This window comes from Lathyrus oleraceus, chromosome 3 (assembly GCF_024323335.1).
Source record: "Lathyrus oleraceus cultivar Zhongwan6 chromosome 3, CAAS_Psat_ZW6_1.0, whole genome shotgun sequence".
Classification (NCBI taxonomy): domain Eukaryota; kingdom Viridiplantae; phylum Streptophyta; class Magnoliopsida; order Fabales; family Fabaceae; genus Lathyrus; species Lathyrus oleraceus.
In genome coordinates, this window is record NC_066581.1 from 409841688 (window position 1) to 409866992 (window position 25305).

Genomic DNA, 25305 nt, shown 5'->3' on the forward strand with positions numbered 1-25305 from the left:
AGATACTCATCATCCGAAAGAGGGCTAAAAGCAAACTCGATTATAGGATGGAAACTCGACTCCGCAAAGGGAATACGAATCTTACTCAATTGGGGAAGAACAAAAGGCTTCGACCGAAGAGTGCATGAGATATATTATCTATTACCGTCAGAACATAGATAGTATACTCGCACGGAAGATTATCCATAACCGGTTACTGGGTTAATAAAGGATAAATCAACCGAAAAGAAAAAGGCATCAGGATACCGAAACGAGGTATATAATGATGACCAATTCAGGAGAGAAACAATCGTTACCAACAACAACAGGGTAGACGAGAGATGACTCGCTGGGGATAAATTGCATAAACAGGGCAATTATCCAGGCAAAAAGGGGGGAATATCAGCTTCGAGGGGCCAATTTAGGATCAAACCAAAAAGGCAAACTGAATCAAGACTTGTCCTAATGAGGATATAACTCAATAAGGAAACCCATCCCAATATATGTGTTGGGGGGGAACAGAAACAACCACCATCCACGAGGATATAGCTCAGTGGGGAATATGGAAGAAAGGATAGCTACTTTCTGCCTATGGAGTTGACTCTATATGGAGAGATCAGACACACACCTATGCTAGGGGAGATCTATGTCACCAAATAGCAAGAGACAAAAAACAAACGATATATGGCAAAGAATGCAACATGAATATCTGAATGTTATAATTATGCATGTATATGTGTGGTTTATGTATGATGAATGCTGACAAACAGACATATCTAACACAAACAGGCCAAGGTATCAACCACCCGGTACTACATCTCAAGAGAGAAAGCCAGGATCACCGGAGAATATCCAGTATGCCGGGGATCAGAGACGACAATATCTCTGCAGGGGATGAATCATCAGTCTCGGCTGGGGAAAAGAGTTTAATGCACAAGTAGCATCTGCCTCACAAGCCACTCTACTAGGGAATCTGTCCTTGGGACAAAGGGATTCTGGGGACCAACCACCAAAAATCGAATCTTCCAGAAAGGACACATCTGTTGAGGAGGAGAGGAACAACTTCTCTGTTGATGGGAAAAGAGGTAAATAACCTCAACAAGCACTCCACTCGGTGGGATAAACCACAACAATATATGGGTGGAAGAGGATATAGTTATGCCAGGAATATGAACAAAGGTCTTACCCTGTTGGAGATCATACCACTCTTGGGATAGCACTGGGGATCTCTTAAGTATCCTTTTGTCTTTGTGAATGTTCACTTTTTTTTAAAACAATTTATGAAGAAAATTTATTTGTTTAAAACAATGATATTTTCTCAATTAAAACATGCAAACATTTGTTGAATAGAAACAAATAAGAGTGCAAATAATTGGATAACGACTCAAATTTATTTGATGGAATGGTAGTCCGCAAACGGCAAGACTCCATAGATCTTTACAAGTTTGAAATTGGTGATATGTATTGGAAAAGGGCTACATTGAACATAATGACCGTTTCTCCACCAATTCTGAATTCAATGTATTCCAAGCTTCGGTTGAGGACGAATGAACGAGAATCTCTAACGGATGATAATTGTAGAACAAAGCCTTGCCAGGATGCAGTTACTTGCCAAAATCCCTAATTTTTGCCTAGATTGCCCCAGGATGAGGTACTCAACCTAGCGGGATATAAATATTCATTTTTTTTTCGTGTCCCTAACTTTTGCCTGGACCGCCCTTTCGGGTTTTCAATCCACCGAGACGCTCATTTTTACCTAAGCCGCCCTTTCGGGTTTTCAACTTAGCGAGCTATTTTGTTTTTATTTTTAGGCAAAGTATTTCTTGACTGCATCTGAATTCACAGGACAAGTGAAATCCTCCCCATCCATAGTTGTAAGTATCAAAGCACCGCCTGAAAATGCTCTCTTAACAACATATGGACCTTCATAGTTTGGAGTCCACTTGCCCCTGGAATCGGGCGCGAAAGACAAGACTTTCTTGAGCACAAGGTCACCTTCTCGGAACACACGAGGCTTGACCTTCTTATCAAAAGCTTTCTTCATTCTCTACTGATATAACTGACTATGGCACATGGCAGTCAATCTCTTCTCTTCAATTAAATTCAATTGGTCATAACGACTTTGAACCCATTCAGCATCAGTCAACTTGGCTTCCATCAAGACTCTCATTGACGGGGTCTCCACCTCTACTGGGAGTACGTCTTCCATGCCATAAACAAGAGAGAAAGGGGTTGCCCCTGTCGAAGTGCGGACAGATATACGATATCCATGTAAAGCAAAATGCAGCATCTCATGTCAATCTTTGTACGTAACAACCATCTTTTGGATAATCTTCTTGATGTTCTTGTTAATAGCTTCAACATCCCCATTCATCTTTGGTCTGTAGGGAGAAGAATTATGATGTGCAATCTTGAACTCACTACACAACTCTTTCATCATCTTATTGTTCAAGTTAGATCCATTATCAGTAATGATCTTATCTGGCACACCATATCGGCATATGAGTTGATTCTTGACAAACTTCACAACTACCTGCCTGGTCACATTTGCATATGATGCCGCTTCAACCCACTTGGTGAAGTAATCAATTGCTACGAGAATAAATCTGTGTCCATTAGACGCTTTCGGCTCTATCATGCCAATCATGTCAATTCCCCACATGGATAAAGGCCATGGTGATGAAATCACATTCAGAAGTGTCGGGGGAATATGAATCTTATCCGCATAAATCTGACACTTGTGGCATTTCTTCACGTATTTGCGATAGTCAGACTCCATTGTCAGCCAATAGTAGCCTGCTCTCAACATCTTTCTAGCCATGGCATGTCCATTGGAATGAGTACCAAATGAACCTTCATGAACTTCAGTCATCAATAGGTCTGCTTCGTGTCTATCCACGCATCTGAGCAGAACCATGTTAAAATTTCTCATGTAAAGCACTTCACCATTGAGGTAGAAACTGCCTGACAATCTCCTCAAAGTCTTCCTATCTTTCACAGAGGCCCCAGGCGGGTAAACCAGGTTCTGAAGGAAACACTTGATGTCATAATACCATGGCTTATCATCTTTTGCTTCTTCTACTGCAAATACATGAGTTGGTTTGTCCAAGCGCATCACAGTGTTATTGGGAACTTCATTCCACAACTTTACCACAATCATGGAAGCAAGTGTGGCAAGAGCATCTGCCATCCGATTCTCGTCTCGAGGAATATGATGGAAGTCAACCTCAGTAAAGAACGTCGAAATCTTCCTCGCATAATCTCTATATGGAATGAGACCAGGCTGATTCGTTTCCTATTCACCCTTAATCTGATTAACAACGAGGGTCGAATCTCCATAAACATCAAGATGCTTGATCCTTAGATCAATACACTCTTCTAAACCCATAATACAGGCCTCATACTCAGCCATATTATTCGTGCATTTGAAAGTTAGTCTTGCTGTAAAAGGAATATGTATGCCCTGAGGAGTAATAATCACTGCCCCAATACCATTTCCATACTGATTTACAGCGCCATCAAACACCATACTCCATCGGGAACCAGGCTCTGGCCCTTCATCGAGTGTAGGCTCATCACAATCTTTCATTTTCAAATACAGAATCTCCTCATCTGGAAAGTCATATTGAACTGACTGATAATCTTCGATCGGCTGGTGTGCCAAATGGTCAGCCAAGATACTACCTTTAATAGCCTTTTGAGCTCGATACTCAATATCATACATAGATAACAACATCTGCCAACGAGCAATCCTCCCTGTTAAAGCAGGCTTCTCAAATAAATACTTGATTGGATCCATTCTGGATATCAACCAAGTCGTATGATTTAACATATACTGGCGCAAGCGCTTAGCTGCCCAAGCCAGAGCACAGCATGTCTTCTCAAGCATTGAGTATCGAGACTCACAATCAGTGAACTTCTTACTCAGGTAGTAAATAGCATACTCTTTCTTTCCCGATTCATTTTGCTGACCAAGGACACAACCCATCAAGTCTTCAAGAACTGTAAGATACATGATCAAAGGTCTTCCTTCTACAGGCGGAGACAGAATCGGAGGTTCAGACAGATACTCTTTGATACTATCAAAAGCTTTCTGGTAATCCTCGGCCCAATCATGGGACTGATCTTTTCGGAGGAGTTTGAATATCGGCGCACATGTGGCCGTCATGTGGGATATGAATCTGGAAATATAATTCAAGCGGCCAAGAAAACCTCGGACTTGCTTCTCAATTTTGGGCGCAGGAATCTCTTGTATTGCTTTGACCTTTGCAGGATCAACCACAATACCTCTTTCGCTGACAATAAAGCCCAATAACTTGCCAGAACGGACTCCAAATGTACACTTGTTGGGATTCAGACGAACCTTAAACTTCCTCAAACACTGAAAAAGCTTCAACAGGTGCTCTACATGTTCAACTTCCGTTCTTGATTTAGCAATCATATCATCAACGTATACCTCAATCTCCTTGTGCATCATATCATGAAACAAGGTAGTCATAGCTCGTTGATACGTGGCTCCGGCGTTCTTCAAACCGAAGGGCATCACTCGATAACAGAATGTTCCCCAAGGTGTGATGAATGTTGTCTTCTCCATATCCTCGGGTGCCATTTTAATCTGATTATATCCGAAAAATCCATCCATAAACGAGAAGACTTTGAATTTAGCTATATTATCTACCAACATATCAATATGTGGTAGAGGGAAATCATCTTTCGGACTAGCTTTATTCAAGTCTCTATAGTCCACACACATCCGGACTTTTCCATCTTTCTTAGGCACGGGCACAATATTGGCCACCCATTGAGGATATGTAGAAGTCACCAGAAACCCCGCATCAATTTGCTTCTGAACTTCCTCTTTGATCTTCACTGCCATATCAGGATAAGTTCTTCTGAGTTTCTGCTTCACAGGCACGCACTCAGGCTTTAAAGGTAGGAAATGTTGCACAATATCAATATCTAGACCAGGCATGTCTTCATATGACCAGGCAAAGACGTTAACATATAACTTAATCAACCCCTTCTTGATAGATTCTTCCAGAAGTGACCCAATCTTTACCTCTCGCACACAATCTTCAGACCCCAAGTTGACTGTTTCCAGATTCTCAAGATGCGGCTGAATGATCTTCTCTTCATGCTCAAGTAGCCGGGTGATCTCATCAGGAATCTCTTCAACATCATCTTCCTCTGCCTCAAATACAGGGAATTCAAAATTGGGAGATGGTGTTGGGTCATTATGTTCAATAGGTTTAGAAATCAACCTGCATAATGATTTTTGGATATGAAAAGCTTTAGAATTCAAACAAGGCAAATCATTATGCAAATGAGAAGGTTGATTTTATTTTATTTTTTAGGGTTTTATGTGATCACCAATTTCATGCAAAAACAAAAAGAGAAAATAAATGGGAAAAACAAACATTTAACATGAATTTATTGAATGAAAATATCATTGTATTTATGCGCCATCAATGTCATCACTCCTCCTTTTGGCATGGGAGAGGGGTTTTTAAACAAAGTGATTATCACGTTGACTTATGGACAACTGTTGGAATATCTACAGCGACCCAATTGTTGCAGACCCCACCAGGGATGATGAAGTTGCCAGAATCCTTTGTATCTTCTTCTAAAATGGCAACAGCCTCCTCATCTAGACCGAAGGGCATCACTCGATAACAGAATGTTCCCCAAGGTGTGATGAATGTTGTCTTCTCCATATCCTCGGGTGCCATCTTAATCTGATTATATCCAGAAAATCCATCCATAAATGAGAAGACTTTAAATTTAGCTGTATTTTCTACCAACATATCAATATGCGGTAGAGGGAAATCATCTTTCGGACTAGCTTTATTCAAGTCTCTATAGTCCACACACATCCGGACTTTTCAATCTTTCTTAGGCACGGGCACAATATTGGCCACCCATTTAGGATATGTAGAAGTCACCATAAACCCTGCATCCATTTGCTTTTGAACTTCCTCTTTAATTTTCACTGCCATATCAGGATGAGTTCTTCTGAGCTTCTGCTTTACAGGCACGCACTCAGGCTTTAGAGGCAGGAAATGTTGCACAATATCAGTATCTAGACCAGGCATGTCTTCATATGACCAGGCGAAGACATCGACGTATTCTCGTAGCAATTCAATCAACCCCTTCTTAACAGATTCTTCCAAGAGTGCCCCAATCTTTACTTCTCGCACATAATCTTCAGACCCCAAGTTGACAGTTTCCAGATTCTCAAGATGCGGCTGAATGATTTTCTCTTCATGCTTAAGTAGACGGGTAATCTCGTCAGGAATCTCTTCAACATCATCTTCTTCCGCCTCAAATACAGGGAATTCAAAGTTGGGAGATGGTGTTGGGTCATTATGTTCAATGGGTTTGATCAACCTGCATAATGATTTTGGATATGAAAAGATTTAGAATTCAAACAAGGAAAATCATTATGCAGATGAAAAGACTGATTTTATTTTTATTTTCTTAGGTTTTATGTGATCACCAATTTCATGCAAAAGCAAAAAGGGAAAATAATTGGAAAAACAAACATTTAACATGAATCTATTGAATGAAAATATCATTGTATTTATGCGCCAACAATGTCATGGCTCCTCCTTTTGGCATGGGAGGAGGGTTTTTTAAACACAATGAACATTACTTCGACTTATGGATAACTGTTGGAATATCCACAGCGACCCAATTATTGCAGATTCCCCCAGGGATGACGAAGTTGCCAGAATCCTCTTCGTCTTCTTCCAGAATGGCAGCAGCTTCCTCGTCTTGACTAGCGTGGATGAACCCTCCATTCTTGAACAACCTTTGCGAAATAGAAACCCCAGAAGAATAACCGATGCCAGCTCGAGACTTGTTATCTTCTAGCTCAATCATTTTTCCTAAACCAACGGTTGCGCCATGCTCAATGGCCAACTTTGCATCTTTGTATGAAGCAAATGAAGGAGTTCTCTTCTCAATAGGCTCAGCAATAGATAAAGCTTGGAAAGGAGTTCCAACTTCATCCTCGGCATCTATTTATGAGAAAGAAGACAAATGGCTAACCAGGAAAGCCTTTTCTCCCCCTACCACCACCAACTTCTTATTCTTTACAAACTTTAGTTTCTGGTGTAGGGTGGATGTCACGGCGCCTTCCTCGTGAATCCATGGTCTGCCTAAGAGACAGCTATACAATGGGTGAATGTCCATAACCTGGAAGGTAATCTAGAAATCACTTGGTCCGATCTTGATTGGGAGATCAACTTCCCCAATCACAGTCTTGTGAGACCCATCGAAAGCCTTCACATCTACTCCACTCTGCCTCATGGGAGGTCCTTGATATGACAGCTTCGTAAGAGTGGATTTTGGTAGTACGTTCAATGATGACCCAGTCTCTACCAGCACATTGGACAGGGCGTCTTCCTTGCAACCCATAAATATATGCAATGCCAAGTTGTGGTCTCTTCCCTCCTCAGGGAGATCAGAATCACAAAAACTCAAGTTGTTACAAGCAGTAATGTTTGCAACAATGCTAACAAATTGTTCTATCGTGACATCGTGATCCACATATGCCACATCCAAAACCTTCTACAGAGCCTCTCGGTGTGGTTCTGAATTCAAGAGCAATGATAACACCGATATTTTGGATGGCGTTTGTAGAAGCTTGTCTACAACATTGTACTCGCTCCTTTTGATGAGCTTCAGCATCTCATCACAGTCTTCTTTCATATTGTCGCTTGGGCCAACAGAAGCAGGAATCTTCAATGTAGAGGAGGGCTTAACAACAAATGTCGGATTCAGAGTGCTCACAGCATTCCCAGATGGGCGTTCAACAGAATCAACATTAGCACGAGCATCAATTTGAGGCTTAGGCGGTGCTGAAAATACACGACCACTGCGGGTCAAACCACTAACATCCGCAATGTTGACAACAAAGGAAGATGGCAAGGACACCTCTTTCCCATTTTCTACCGCGACAGTGTTGTAGCGATAGGGGACCGCCCTTTCGGAAGAGTATGGTACTGGTCCGACTGGCTTGATGGTTAATGCGGGAGAAACCTTTTGCTTGCTACCATCATACTTGATGATAACAGGCTCGAGGATCCGGAATACTGGAGAAATTACGTTGACCTCGTCAGCATCTTCGTCAACATTTCTGTTTTGAAGGATCTCAATAACTCCTTCGTCCAGCATTTCTTGAATATCTTTGCACACCTGGCGACAACCTCTTTGATTGACAGAACAAACTCGGCATCTATCATGGTCATGCTCATAATAACTATAGTCACACTCCAAACGATGCATCTCGACCAGAGATTGTCGAATATGATTGACGTATTTCACTTTGTATTTGCCAGGGCAACCCTAGACCGTATTGACAGATTTTCCATGCTCGGGCAATGGGTTCTTCTTCACGTTAGGACCTACATCCTCGAAACACAGAATGCCACACCTCACAAGGTCTTGAACCTTGGTCTTCAAAGGGTAACAATTCTCCACGTCGTGGCCGGGAGCACCAGAATGGTAAACATAGTGTAATTCGGGCTTATACCACCATTGGGGGTTAGTAGGTATAGCCGGTGGGTCTCGCGGAGTAATCAACTTCCTCTCTATCAAAGAGGGATATAACTCTACATATGTCATCGGAATAGGATCGAAGGTGACCCTTTTCCTCTCGTAACTTGTGCTGGTTTGATTACTGTTTCGAGGCTGGTAGGCCTGCTGTTCCGGACGGGGTTGTTGATGTTGATATTGCGGATGTGGTTGCTGATTGTTGTTATGTTGCTGGTACTGCTGATTATCTCTGAAGACGGGTGCTATGTGAGCCACCTGGTGCTGGTTGCCGGTGGGACGCACGGTCTTCCTCCTCACAAAGGGTCTTCTCAGTTTCATATAGGAGGTCACAACATGTGCCTCTCCATCTTTCTTCTTTGCAAACACCCCATAATGTTTGGCAGAAGAGCCTTCTTCCCTGGTCAAACGTCCTTCTCTAACCCCTTCTTCTAGGCGCATCCCCATATTCACCATCTCAGTGATGTCAAAAGGAGCGCTAGCTATCATCCGCTCATAATAAAAAGAGCTCAAGGTCTTCAAGAAGATCTTAGTCATCTCTTTCTCTTCTAGCGGAGGCACAATCTGTGTTGCCAACTCTCGCCACATCTGGGCGTACTCTTTGAATGTTTCTTTGTCCTTCTGGGACATGGCTCTCAATTGATCCCTATCGGGAGCCATATCTACATTGTACTTGTACTGCTTGACGAAGGCCTCGCCAAGATCATTGGGGGATCGGATGTTCGCACTGTCTAAACCCATGTACCAACGCAGAGCGACACCGGACAGACTGTCCTGAAAGTAGTGGATGAGCAATTGGTCATTGACGGTCTGAGTCGACATCTTCCTGGCATACATGACCAGGTGGCTGAGAGGGCAAGTATTTCCCTTGTACTTTTCAAAGTCAGGGACCTTAAATTTTACATGGATTTTCACATTAGGAACCAAGCAGAGTTCGGCAGCAGACTTGCCGAAAAGATCCTTTCCTCTGAGAGTTTTCAATTCCTTGCGAAGCTCAAGAAATTGAACGTTCATAGCATCCATCTTCTCATAAACATTTGGGCCCTCAGACAGCTCAGGATGATAGATGGTGTCGTCTACTCTAGGCAAAGTATGCACGACAGGAGGAGGAACAGCAAGGACCGGGCTAGATGCCTGCATAGAAGCAAAGGTGGGAGCAGGACCCTCGGGCATGAAATTGGGAGGCATCCCCCACGGGAATCCGGCTGGCATGGCCGTTGGAGCAAAGTGTGCACTAGCTGCAGGCACAGTCGAGGAGACAATCTCAGAGATGACTGTCCTTTGGGGAGGAGTTGAAGGTGTCGGAGAAGACTGGCTCTAGGCAGCCATGAATGATTCCATCAAGGCACTTAATCTGGCCACTTCCTCTTTCAGCTCGCGCTTCTCTTGTTCCAAATGATCCATCAGTCTTAAAGAATTGGCTCTGGTGTAGTACCGGTGAGTCAGCTTGTCTTCAAAATAAATGAAGAACACAGAGTTAGACCACAGGACAAGAAGCCGGGAACAAAACCTGTTTATGCACATGATGCATGTAATGCTTGTGCACATGATTTGTTTTTATTTCAAAGGAACTTTAGGGTTCTATTTGCAAATTTTGGAAATATTAAACACTTTTATATGGAAACATAATATCTGGGAAATATTTTATACCAAAGAAGTACAGCATTGGTAACCATATACAAGAGAAAAGGAAAATAATCATCCTATGGATCCCTAGAAATAATCATCTAAAGCTCGGGACATAGGAATATAGGATGCACGAAGTCTCTTCACCTCCCTCTCGTAGGCTGCCTCCATATCCGCCTTCTCCTTGGCGAGTCGGTCATACTTCCTCTTCCAAAACTTGGAAGACTGAGGAAGTAGAGAAGTCCATGCATCATTAGGATCGTCAATAACCTGATGTTCGAGGAACTCTATCAAAGCATCCTTCTCCTTGATCTGCTGAAGCAACTCTTCTCGTTCACGGATCCAAGCACGTGATCTGTCTTCGTCTCTCAACTCCTCTACTCCTTGGTTAGGGAGGTTTGAAGGTCCAGCCATAACCACAGGTGTAGGTCTTGGATACTCGTAAGGCATGAGATACTCAGACGCTCTCTTCCTAACCCAAGAAGTGTACGGCTCCATAGCAACACAATTCTTAGGACCCAACTTTTTCCTTCCTTTCCTATGGACCTTGCGCCAAGCGCGAACCATCCTAGCTTTCAAGTTTTGGGGATCTTTACCCTCCTGAAAGAACACACCATCTAACAGAATATTATTAGGTTTATCCTTTAGGGGGAACCCAAGCTGACGACGTGCCAAAACAGGGTTGTAGTTAATCCCACCACATGTACCAAGAAGAGGTACATTGGAGAATTCACCACAAGAGTCGATAATATGCACACTATCATACACACAGTTGTACCAAGAGATATCATCATTAGTGAGAGACATAAGTCTCGTGGACCACCGTAGACATCCCTTGTTCTCCTTAAAGGCGACCGTCTGCGGTAAGTGAGAAATAAACCACTTATACAACAGAGGCAAACAACACACAATGGCACCACCACCCTTTGCATTCCTCATATGCAAAGAGAAATAAGTATCACCCAACAGAGTCGGAACGGGATTAAGAGTAGAGAAGATCCTAATAGCATTCACATCCACAAACTTGTCGATGTTGGGGAACAACACTAACCCATAGATGAGAAGTACAAATATGGCCTCAAAGGCGTCCTCACTCATGGCCTTCCCATAGGCAGTAGCTAGAGCAATGAGGAACTCAGAAGGGAGACCTTGAATTTCGCCTTTGGTATTCATATGAGCACCAACCAGAGATTCATCTATATGCAACATGTCAGCTATCTCTTGAGAAGTAGGAACACTCTTTCAGCCAACGAACGACAACTGGTCTAGAATCGGTATACCCAAAAGATAGGCATACTCCTCAAGTGTAGGTAAGAGCTGGAAGTCCGGAAACGTGAAACAACGGTACAAGGGATCATAAAACTGCACCAATACACTCATCAATCCTTCGTCCACCTGAGTAGTCAGAAAAGGAAGAAGCTTCCCAAAACGAGCCTTGAAACCCAAGGGATCTAGTACATAGGATGTCAAATTCCTTAACTCTTTCAAATCTGGTTGTCTGAAACTGTACTTCTTTGTATTCCTTCTTTGTCTTTCCATGTCTGAAAATTTTGCAAATAAACCCCTTAAGTTCCTTGAAAATTTTCTTCATTATTGATGATATGGATGCAAATGGGTGCATGAATGCATGAATGCAACAAACACACTCAAGGATCAAACAAAGCACACCAAATAAAGGTCATGGGATGGATCATATCATCCTTAATATCAATCATCCATTTTGTGGATTATGGTTTACACCTTATTAACACCCAAGTTCCATTGATATTAAGGACATATGAACGGATCAACCATGAATCAAGGGTTTGTTGTAAGTCACGAGCATGGAGTCTCGGTTAAGAACCACCCAAAGGGAGTGTACTAGGGTTCAAACCTGCCAAACATGTTCTACAAGAGGTTCCCATAGTCATCATCCCATCTTTCGGATATTATCGGATAAACGACTACTCGTATACCAAAAATATTCTCAAGAGAGACTCTTATGAGTGTAGTATCGCGTAACAATCGTATCAAATCTTACATTTGAACGACTTTCGCACTACATCCTAAGAATAGGCCAAGATGGGCTTGGTAAACTAAGGTCCTTGGCTTCTAAGGTCTATATTGGTCCCAACATGACCTCCACCAAGTGAATGGACTTGCAAGTCAACTTGCTAAGGAATAACTCCACACAAGTCAACAAGACTACGCCATTCTCCTATCCTAAGTGCACTCGAGTCCAGGTAAAGAACTCATCTCACAAAGATCACCAAGCATACAAGGAATTAATATTCAAGCAATTCAATCATTACATACAATACAGTAATCCCAAATTGCACAAAAATACATCACCAAACATTACAACACAACAAAATATGAAAGGTAGGCAAAACCCACTAGGCAAAAGATTTTCCCCAGCAGAGTCGCCATTTTTTTATAGTGGGGTATTCGTTACCATTAGAGATATTGACTAAATCCAAGGTAAATCATACAAGTCGAGTCGCCACCGCACTTCTATTTATCCAAAGGAATGGTTAGAAAGCGAACAAAAACCTAAACGTTTTAACAAAAACTAGTAAAAGAGAAACATAGATCTGGGTAAGGGGGTTGGTTATGTAATGGGAAGGTGTTAGGCACCCAAAACATCCTAGGTACTCCTAGGGAGCCCTTTTCACACTTGTTGTAAAGGTTGTTGTTTTGTGAAAAAATTGTTTGTGCAAACATGATTGAAAAGATGAGAAAAGAATATACAAGTTTATTTACATTTTGTGTTTGGATGGATAAACCCATTACCTACGTACCATCTTAAAAGAGATTAGGATCAAAGCCTCGTAGTTCGGGGTAAAAATCTCAAAACAAGTTGGTGAATTGATTGGTCCAAAAGCCTTAAGGTCTTTTGTTATCCAAGGGAGAAAACTCAACCTAAAACCACAAATCCACCATGTGAGGATAGCTTCAACATGCTAGTGAGGGGTTAACCCTATAATAAGCATGGAAGACTCATTGTCCATCACTAAGGATATAGGTGAGTATTACATCTACCTCAAGGATAACTCAAACCTAATAGCTAAAGGTTATGGAAAATTTGATTAAGAAAGTCGCCATTGGAACCACAAAACGACATTTGAATGGGTTATATTTACCCATTAGAAGTATATACAAAAATGGCCAAAGTTGACTTAAAGATTCAATTCAAAATAAGTGTTATGAAAAGAAGGATTGAAAATCAAAAGCCTAAGGCTTAGGTTTCTAACGTTTGAAAACAAGTGTTAAATGTTTGCACAAAAGTTTTGGCTTGGGTTAGATTGGAGGGAAGAAGAAGAACGACTAAGTCCTAAGTAAAGCAAAAAGGTGAGGGATAAAGAAACAAAACCACAATGGAGTTCCTCTCTTGAGATCATATTGATGATCCAAGTAGCTCCCATCCTTTGGAATAAGCAATCACACAAACATAAACTCGAACAATCAATCAGAGTGAATTTGGAAAAAACTCCTCAATGCATCTTGGATCTCTCTCTCTTGGGAGCTCATAGTAATGGTTCTTCAATTAAGCTCAAGTAGGAGCTCCTAGAACAAAGAAAACACACATCAAATGGTTCTATAATACAATCAAAGAATGGACAAGAGGGAGTTTAGAATATAGTCCTTTCAATGTTCATCTTCAAGCTTAAGCATTCTAAAGGCCCAATGCCTAGTTACTCTTTGACTCCAAATTTGCATAGGGAAAGCCCTAAAGTCTAAGTCCATTTTCTTCATTCTTTGCATAGGGAAAAATCCTAAGATCTAAGTCCACTTCTTTGCATTTGGTCCACAACAATCAAAACAAAAACACAAGCACAATAGTATATACACAATTATGTGCACAAGTGAGCAAAAGGTAAATGGCACTAACATAAACATGTGCTCAAGTGAGCAAAGAGAAAAGCAAATGGATATATGTGCAAGAATGGTAAATTGCATAAAAGTAAAGAGCAAAAATGTAAATGTTAATTGTTAATGGTTAGTGTTAGTAATTAGTGTGCCATAAGGAAAATTTAGCGCTATGTTAAGCAATCGTAATTGGACTTATGTAGAAGTCACAACTATCTGAGGCCGGTCAATAATAATGTAGGCAGCAACACAAGTTAGAAGTCTTGATTAGTGAACCAAGTTCCAACAACTTGCCATGCCAAAAAAGGAAAAGAGAATTGATCTTGTATTGGTTTAAGCCTTTTGCATGATTTAGAAAACAACCTATCCTTAATGCAAAGCCATTCACTTGATCAATTGATCAAGATGAATTAGATTTGAATCAAGGAAGATTAAGTCTCCCTAATCAATGCTAACTTATCAACCTTCAACTCATTGATCAAAAAGAAAGAAGAAGAAGAAGGTGGAAGGAGAAGAAGAATGGATAAGGAAATGGGAAGATCAAAATGCATAAGAAGAAATAAGATGTACCAATCCATATGTATTGACCAAATGACATCGAAAGTCAAAGTCAAACAATAAGAAATCAGAAATGAGATGGAGATTGGAGATCAAACAATAAGCATAATATTTTTGGCATTTTAAATACTAAAATAAACTTGAATTAAAAATAAAAGAAAGGTCAAACTTCAAAATTACTTCAAATCAACCTTGAAAGGTCCAAGTAATTTATCCCAAGTTCAACAAGGTCAAACAAAGTTTGACAAAAAATTTCAGCATTTTTAAAAGTCAGAAACTATTTTTAATGAATTAAAAATGAATAAAAATAACCTAATTGAACTAAAATCTCAAATAAATCTCAAATCAATTAAAAAATTGATGAGAATATTTTTCATAGATCCATCATCATTCAAATAGGTTAGGAAAATATTTTTGTATTTTTTGGATATCAAAAACTATTTAAAATGAATTAAAAATAACTAGAAAAGAGAAAATTCACAAAAAATATCAAATGACATAATAAAAAATATTAAAAATCAGAAATAGAAACTAGAAATTATTTGGAGACTAATGCAATTGGTCCCATAATTTTTGGATTAAAAATGAAGAAGATATTGATTTTTGAAAATTATTGGAATAAAAGAAATTAAATCAGAAAATTGGAAATTCCAAAAAACCAGGAGCGTTAGACCTGAGCTCATTAATTGAGCTGGCAGATCATGCGCTCCAGATGCGCGCTTCCACCATACGCTTCAGTCAATGCGTGCACACCATGAATTAATGAAGGTCATAACAAGCGAGGGACAGGATTAGATCTGGAAATTCAATCCAACGATCCACAATGCATCTGGCAATGGAACAGCCACCGGAGCCACCTTCTTCTCCGGTGAGCATGAAGATTCCGGCCAATATTGCAGACAACCAAATCTTAACCAAAATACACGATCTATACATCTTTGGAAAGCTAGGATGATGTACATCATGCCTGTGTCACTCAATTCCACTCTAGATCTCTATATTGAGAGAAATCAGAGATGGAAGTTACGTGGTGTTCATCATGAACTTAATGGATTTCAAAAATTAAATGCACAATCATGACGCCTCTATTGAGAGGACTTCAGCCAACACAAGATCCAAGCAAATAGGTCAATATATGATGAGTTTCGAAGAAAATACCAGTTGAAGAGCAAACTTGATTTCTGGAAACTTGAGCTTGATTCCTTGCTTTCTTTGCCAAAACAGAAGATCAATGAGCTGAAGGATGAAGGTTTAGAAGCTTTAGATCCAAGGATTCAACCAGATGTAGTTGAATTTTGCATCTGAAAAATTTGAAGAAAAGTGAAATAGCTTCTTTGGTAATGGTTATGGATTTAGTTGTGCAGCATGTCAGGCGCCATTAGGTTGGTTTTGGATGAAGGTATGCACCTCTATTTATAGTAAAACCTGATGCAAGCAAGGTGAATTTCGTGTGCATGAAAGTTGAAGGCCTCCATGCATGGGCCTGTACAGGCGCATGGAGGGCCCAAAAGCCAATGAAAATAGATGCTGAAATGATTTGTAGAAGGTTTGGATGTGTGGTTTGCATTCCAATTGCTTGCATATGAAGTTTCACTATGTTATGCATAATTGAACGAAAAACTTCCCCTCTTCGAAAATACCAATTGCCAAATCCGAACATGATCATGTGAGTCATGGTTGGAAAGGTTTTGATGCAAGGAACAATTGTTATGTTGGGAAAAAATCCATTTGGAGTGTGGAAATTGGTGAAATTGGAGTTTAAAGTGCAAGGTGCAAAACATGTAAAGGCAAAGTTTCTAAATTTGGCCAATGTTCAAGCCCTTTTGTTTTGATGATGCAAGCCTCAAATGAAAAAAATCCAACATCAAAGTTGTAGGTCTTTTCAAGACAATCAAAATGGACTTAAATTTTGCATCATTTGATTTTTTATGAAGAGGTTATGGGCACTTGAAGTTGGACTTTTTTGCCATTCAATGCATTTGGCCCAAAAGAACCTATAATGTCTTCCATTATCACATGTATTTCCTTTTTTGATTTTGAAATTTTGTTCAAAATAATATTTGAAGTAGACATCTTAAGCTTTCCAATGCATTTGATCCCACCTTAAAATCATAAAAAATGAATGAGTTATGTCCTTGGGAAGTTGACCCAAAATTAGGGTTTCAGTCAAAATGACCTATAATGTATTGGAATGGGAGATGGCCTTCTAAGCTTCAAATCAATTTTTGATGAACATGAAAGTTGTTCATATTGTCCTTAAGAACATTTCTTTTCTTTTCTAACCATCTCCATTTGACCAACACATGAAAAGTTAGGTCTCAGTGCATTTCAGAATAGTCAGATGAATTGACTGATCAACTTCTCAAGTCCATGACTCATATCTTGATGAATTGATGATTGAGGATACTCAAATAAGTTCAAATATGCATGAAATGATAAATTAAATAACTTCCCTTGATTGCATTTGACCATGGGCTGAGGTTGCTTCATGAGCAAGGCATTGTGGTGCACAGATGAATTAGGGTTCCTTTGGGACACAAACCTCAAACCCTTTGACCTTCCTTGATCAAAATGATGAATTGAGATGCTAGGGAGGAATATTTGATGGATGAGATCTTTGGGAACCATTACCATGCTTGCTATCATCTCCTCTTGACCTTATTATTGCACACAAGATCTCCTTGAAGCTCTTGACCTAGTGATTGCTTAAGCTACAAACAAAAGATGTTAGTGACATATTTTTGTGCTTTTAGTTAGTAAACAAAATGAGAAAAACCGTGATATACAATTCAAGCATGCCTGATGATATCAAACCATTCACAAGAAAACCCACCCAAAGGTAAAGGGAACCAAGATGCTTAATGATCCTTGAGGCAATGCAAATGCAATGTTATGATGCCATGAGGGATCTTAGGGACAAAATTGGGGTCTTATAGTCTTTGCAGCTCATAGATATGTGTAACGCCAAGTTGTGGTCTCATCCCTCTTCGGGGAGATCAGCATCACAAAAACTTAAATTATTACAAGCGGTGATGTTTGCAACAATACTGTCGAATTGCTCTATTGTGACGTCATGATCCACATACGCCACATCCAACACCTTTTGCAGAGCTTCTCGGGGTGGTTCTGAATTCATCAGCAAGGATAGTACAGAGATTTTGGATGGCGTCTGTAGAAGCTGATCTACAACGTTGTATTCACTCCTTTTGATGAGCCTCAACATCTCATCACAGTCTTCCTTCGCATTGCCACTATGGCCAACAGAGACAGGAGTTTTTACAACGGAGGTAGGTTTGGCAATAAGTGTTGGATTCGGTGCATTCACAGCAGTTCCAACCGGGCGTTCAACATAATCAGCAACATTGGCCCTTCGAACATCAACTTGGGGTTTCGGCGGAGCCGAGAAAACACGACCGTTACGAGTCAAGCCGCTGACATCGACAATATTAACAATAGAGGTAGAGGGTAGGGGCACCTCCTTCCCATCCTCTAATGCTACAGCATTGTAGCGATAGGGGACCGCCTTCTCAGAAGACTATGGCACAGGGCCAGCTGGTTTAATGGTCAAAGAAGGAGAAGCCTTTTCCTTGCTACCATCATACTTGATAATAACAGGCTCAGGGATCCGAAATACCGGAGAAATTACATTGACTTCATTAGCATCTTCATCAACATTTCTGTTTTGAAGTATCTCAATGACTCCTTCATCAAGCATTTCTTGAACATCTTTGCGAACTTGGCGACATCCTCTTTGATTGATAGTACAAACTCGGCATCTGTCGTGGTCGTGCTCGTAATGATTGTACTCACACAGCAATCTATGCATCTCGACCAGAGATTATTGAATATGATTGACATATTTGACTTTGTATTTACCAGGGCAGCCCTGGACCATGTTGGCGGAGGATTTCCCATGCTCGGGCGATGGGTTCTTCTTCACATTAGGACCTATCTCCTCGAAACACAGAATACCACATCTCACAAGGTCTTGAACCTTGGTCTTCAATGGGTAGCAGTTTTCCACGTCATGTCCAGGAGCACCGGAATGATAAACACAGTGTAATTCGGGCTTATACCACCACTGAGGGTTGGTGGGTATAGCCGGTGGGTCACGTGGAGTAATCAATTTCCTCTCTATCAAAGAGGGATACAATTCGGCATAGGTCATGGGAATAGGATCGAAGGTGACCCTCTTCCTCTCATAGCTTGTACTTGCTTGATTGTTGTTTCGAGGCTGGTAGGCCTGCGGTTGAGGACGGTGCTGTTGTTGTTGATATTGCGGATGTTGTTGTTGCTGATTATTATTGTGATGTTGATACTGCTGATTGTCTCTGAAAACAGGTGCTATGTGAGCCACCTGATGCTGGTTACCGGCAGGCCGCACGGTCTTCCTCCTCACTGAGGGTCTTCTAGGTTTAACATGGGAGGTCACAGCATGTGCCTCGCCATATTTCTTCTTTCCAAACGTCCCATACCATTTGGCAGAAGAGCCTTCTTCTCTGGTCAGGCGCCCTTCCCTGACTCCCTCTTCCAGACGCATCCCCATGTTCACCATCTCGGTGAAGTCAGAAGGAGTGGTGGCAATGATCCGCTCATAGTAGAATGAGCTCAAGGTCTTCAGGAAGATCTTGGTCATTTATTTCTCCTCCAGCGGGGGCACAATCTGTGTTGCTAACTCTCACCACCTCTGGGCGTACTCTTTAAAAGTTTCTTTGTCCTTCTAGGACATGGCCCTTAATTGATCCCTATCGGGAGCCATATCCATGTTGTATTTGTATTGCTTGACGAAGGCCTCGCCAAGGTCATTGAAGGATCGGATGTTCGCGTTGTCCAAGCCCATATACCATCTCGGGGCAGCACCTGACAAACTGTCCTGGAAGTAATGAATGAGAAGTTTATCATTGTCGGTCTGAGTCGACATTTTTCTGGCATACACGACCAGGTGGCTTAGAGGGCAAGTATTTCCCTTGTACTTTTCAAAGTTAGGTACCTTGAACTTTACAGGGATTTTGACATTAGGGACCAAACAGAGTTCAGCAACAGACTTGCCGAAAAGGTCTTTTCCTCGGAGAGTTTTCAATTCCTTGCGGAGCTCAAGAAACTAATCATTCATAGCATCCATCTTTTCATAAACATCTGGGCCCTCAAACGGCTCAGAATGATAGATGGTCTTGTCTACTCTGGGCATAGTATGCACAACAGGAGGAGGAACGGCTAGGACCAGGATAGATGCCGGCAAAGAAGCAAAAGTGGGTGTAGGACCCTCAGGCATGAAGTTGGGAGGAATCCCCCAAGGAAATCCGGCTGGCATGGCTATTGGTGCAAAGTGGGCGCTGGTCGCAGGCACGGTTGATGAGACGATCTCGAAGATGACTGTCCTCTGGGGAGGAGTTGAAGGTGTCGGAGATGACTGACTCTGGGCAGCCATGAAGACTCCATCAGGGCAGTCAATCTGGCTACTTCCTCCTTAAGCTCACGGTTCTCTTGTTCCAAATTATCCATTAGTCTTGATGCGTTGGCTCGGGTGTAGTACCGGTGAGTCAGCTTGTCTTCAAAATAAATGAAGAACACAGAGTTAGACCATAGAACAAGAAGCCTGGAACAAAACCTACTTATACACATGATGCATGCAATGCTTGTGCATATGATTTAATTTTTCTTAATCAGAGGAACTTTAAAGTCCTATTTGCAAATATTGAAAATATCAATCATTTAGACACTTATGGAAACATCATATCGATAATATCTGGAAAATATTTTTACACCAAAGAAGTACAGTCTTGGTAACCAAATACAATACAAGAGAGAAGGAAAATGAACATCCTATGGATCCCTAGAAGCAATCATCTAAAGCTCTGGAGACTGGAAGATAATCTGCATGAAGCCTCTTCACCTCCCTCTCGTAGGCTGCCTCCATATCTGCCTTCTCTTTGGCGAGTCGGTCGTACTTCCTCTTCCAAAACTTGGAAGACTTGGGAAGTAGAGAAGTCAATGCATCATCAGGCTCATCAATAACTTGGTGCTCAAGGAACTCTATCAAAGAACCCTTCTCCCTGATCTGCTGAAGCAACTCCTCTCGTTCACGGATCCAAGCACGCGAACGGTCTTCGTCTCTCAACTCCTCTATTCCTTGGTCAGGGAGGGTTGAAGGCCCAGCCACGAACAAAGGTGTAGGTCTTGGATACTCATAAGGCATGAGGTATTCGGAAGCTCTCCTCCTTACCCAAGAGGTATAGGGCTCCAAAGCTATACAGTTATTCGGTCCTAGCTCCTTGCTTCCCTTCCTATTGATCTTGTGCCAAGCGCGGACCATCCTGCCCTTCAAGCCTTGGGGATCTTTACCCTCCTGAAAGAACACACCCTCTAACAGAATGTTATTAGGTTTATCTTTTAGGGGGAACCCAAGCTGACGACGTGCTAAAATAGGGTTGTAGTTAATCCCACCACATGTACCAAGAAGAGGCACATTGGAGAATTCACCACAAGAATCGATAAACTTCACACCATCATATACACGGTTGTACCAAAAGATATCATCATTAGTGAGAGACATAAGTCTCGCGAACCACCGTAGACATCCTTTGTTCTCCTTGAAGGCGACCGTCTGTGGCAAGTGCGAAATAAACCACTTGTACAACAAAGGCAAACAACATACAATGGTACCACCACCCTTTGCATTCCTCATATGCAAAGAAAAGTAAGTGTCACCCAACAGAGTCGGAATGGGATTAAGAGTGGAAAAAATCCTAATAGCGTTCACATCCACAAACTTGTCGATGTTGGGGAATAACACTAGCCCATAGATGAGAAGTACAAATATGGCCTCAAAGGCGTCCTCACTCATGGCCTTCCCATACATAGTAGCTTGAGCAATGAGGAACTCAGAAGGGACACCTTGAATTCCACCTATGGTAGTCATATGAGCACCAACCAGAGATTCATCTATCTGCAACATGTCAGCTATCTCTTGAGAAGTAGGAACACTGTCTAAGCCACTGAACGGCAACTGGTCTAGAATAGGTATACCCACAAGGTAGGCATACTCTTCAAGTGTGGGCAAAACCTGAAAATCCGGAAATGTGAAGCAACGGTACAAGGGATCATAGAACTGCACCAATACACTCATCAATCCTTCGTCCACTTGAGTAGTCAGAACAGATAAAAGCTTCCCAAAACGAGCCTTAAAACCCAAGGGATCTAATACATAGGATGTCAAATTCCTTAGCTCTTTCAAGTCGGGTTGTCTGAAACTGTACTTCTTGGTATTCCTTCTGTCTTTCCATGTTTGAAAATTTGCAAATAGACCTCTTAAGTTCCTTGAAAATTTTCTCATTATTGATGATATGGATGCAAATGGGTGCATGAATGCATGAATGCAACAATCACACTCAAGGATCAAGCAAAGCACACCAAACAAAGGTCATGGGATGGATCATGTCATCCTTAATATCAATCATCCATTTTGGTGGATTATGGTTTACACCTTATCAACATCCAAGTTCCATTGATATTAAGGATACAAGAACGGATCAACCATGAATCAAGGGTTTGTTGCAAGTCAAGAGCATGGAGTCACGGTTAAGAACCACCCAAAGGGAGTGTACTAGGGTTTAAACCTGCCAAACATGTTCTACAAGAGGTTCCCATAGTCATCATCCCATCTTTCGGATATTATCGGAGAAACGACTACTCGTATTCCAAAAATATTCTCAAGAGAGACTCTTATGAGTGTAGTATCGCGTAACAATCGTATCAAATCTTACACTTGAACGACCTTCGCACTACATCCTAAGAATAGGCCAAGATGGGCTTGGTAAACTAAGGTCCTTGGCTTCTAAGGTCTATATTGGAAAGAGTAATGTCTAACCACAACTACTTGTGTGACATTATTGATCCCACATGACCTCCACCAAGTGAATGGGCTTGCAAGTCAACTTGCTAAGGAATAACTCCACACAAGTCAACAAGACTACGCCATTCTCCTATCCTAAGTGCACTCGAGTTCGGGTATAAAACTCATCTCACAAAGATCACCAAGCATACAACGAATTAATATTCAAGCAATTTTTTCATTACATACAATACAGTAATCCCAAATTGCACAAAAATATGTCACAAAATAATATACACAACAATACAACAAATATGAAAAGTAGGCAAAACCCACTAGGCAAATGTCCCCAGCAGAGTCGCCACTTTTCTGTATCGGGGTATTCGTTACCATTAGAGATATTGACTAAATCCAAGGTAAACCATACAAGTCGAGTCACCACCGCACTTCTATTTACCCAAAGGAATGGTTAGAAAGAGGACAAAAACCTAAAAGTTTTATCGAATAAAATACTAGTAAAAATGTCAGAGATCGGGGTAAGGGAGTTGGTTATGCAATGGGAACGTTTTAAGCACCCAAAAGATCCTAGGTACTCCTAGGGAGCCCTTTTCATACTTGTTGTAAGGTTGGTATTTTGTGAAAATTTGTTTGTGCAAACATGATTGAAGATATGAGAAGAGAATATACAAGTTATTTACATTTTGTGTTTGGATGGATAAAGCCATTGCCTACGTACCATCTTAAAAAGATTAGGATCAAAACCTCGTAGTTCGGGGTAAAAATCTCAAAATGAGTTGGCGAATTGATTGGTCCAAAAGCCTTAAGGTCTTTTGTTATCCAAGGGAGAAAACCCAACCTAAAACCACAAATCCACCATGTGAGGATAGCTTCAACATGCTAGTGAGGGGTTAACCCTATAATAAGCATGGAAGACTCATTGTCCATCACTAACGATATAGGTGAGTATTACGTCTACCCCAAGGATAACTCAACCCTAATAGCTAAAGGTTATGAAAAAGTTTTTAATAAGAAGTGGCCATTGAAACCACAAAAAAGGTATTTCAATGAGTGGTATTCACTAATGAAAAGTATTTACAAAGTATGGTCAAAGTTGATTTAAAGTTTCAATTCAAAATAAGTGTCATGAAAAGAAAGTTTGAAAATCAAAAGCATAAGGCTTAGGTTTCTAATGTTTGAAAAGAAGTGTTAAATGTTTGCACAAAAGTTTTGGCTTAGGTTAGAGTGGAGGGAAGAAGAAGAATGGCTAAAGTCCTAATCATACAAGAGACGAGGGATAAGAAACAAGACCACAAATGGAGTTCCTCTCTTGAGATCATATTGATGATCCAAGTAGCTCCCATCCTTTGGAATATGTAAGCAAAATAAGTGTAAGCTCAAGCAATCAACATAATCAAACAAGCTCTTATAAGATCCCCAATGTCTCTTGTATCTTTCACTTTGGATGAACATGGCAATGATTCTTCAATTTGAGCTCTCATAGGATCCCCTAACACAAAAGCACATACATCAAAGAGTTTTATGAAACAAATCAAGAATGGACAAGAGTGAGTTTAGTGGTTTGGTCCTTCTAATTCATCTTCATCATTAAGGTCCTTTTACTCCAATTTTGAATAGGGAATATCCTAGAAACTAAGTCCATTTGTCCATTTCTTTGCATTTGGTCCACAACAATCAAAACAAAACACAAGCACAATAATATATACACAATTATGTGCTCAAGTGAGCAAAAGGCAAATTGCATTAACATAAACATGTGCTCAAATGAGCAAAGGAAAAAGAAAATGAGTTATATGTACAAGAATAGTAAATTGCATAAATGTAAAGTGCAAGAAGTAAATGTTAATGGTTAACAGTTAGTGTTAATAGTTAGTGTGCCATAAGGCAAATTTAGCGCTATGTTAAGCAATCGTAATTGGACTTATGTAGAAGTCACAACTATCTGAGGTCGGTCAATAATAATGTAGGTAACAACACAAGTTAGAGGTCTTGATTAGTCAATCAAACTCCAACAACTTGCCATGCCAAAAGAAGATGATAAATGATCTTGTATTGATTTAGGTTCTTTGCATTATTTAGGAAGCAATCTATCCTTAATGCAAAGCCATTCACTTGATCCATGATCAAGATGAATTAGATTTGAATCAAGGAAGATTAAACCTCCATGTATCAATGCTAACCACCAATCTTTAACTCATTGATCAAAAGGAAAAAAGAAGAAGAAGAAGATGAAGAATTAAAGTGCATTAATGTAAATGGTATGTATCAATCAAAAAGCATTGACCAAAGATAGAGAAGATCAAGGTCAAACAATAGAAAATAGAAGCAAAATGAGAATTAGAAGTCAAGAAACAAATAAAATGTTTTTGGAATTTTTTAATATTAAAATAAAACTTGAATTAAAATAATAAAGAAAGGTCAAACTTCAAATTCACTTTAAATCAACTTTGAAAAGTCCAAGTGAATTATCCCAAGTTCAACATAGTCAAACAAAGTTTGACAAATTTTTTTAGCATTTTTTAAAGTCAGAAACTATTTTAAATCAATTAAAAATGCATAAAAATAACCTAATTGAACTAAAATCTTAAATAAATCTCAAATCAATTAATAAATTGATGAGAATATTTTTCATAGATCTATCATCATTCAAAGAGGTTGGAAAAATACTTTTGTATTTTTTGAATATCAAAAACTATTATAAATGAATTAAAAATAACCAGAAAAGAGAAAATTACTAAAAAATATTGTAGGTGCTTAATTGGCTGCATTATATGGTAAAACACTAGCTGATTACTAATGTCTTGACTGATGTCATGACATGGTATGTATGTGTGACTACATTGTAGGTTAGAATATCTAACTGTACTCTGATGTCTTGACTGAAGTCA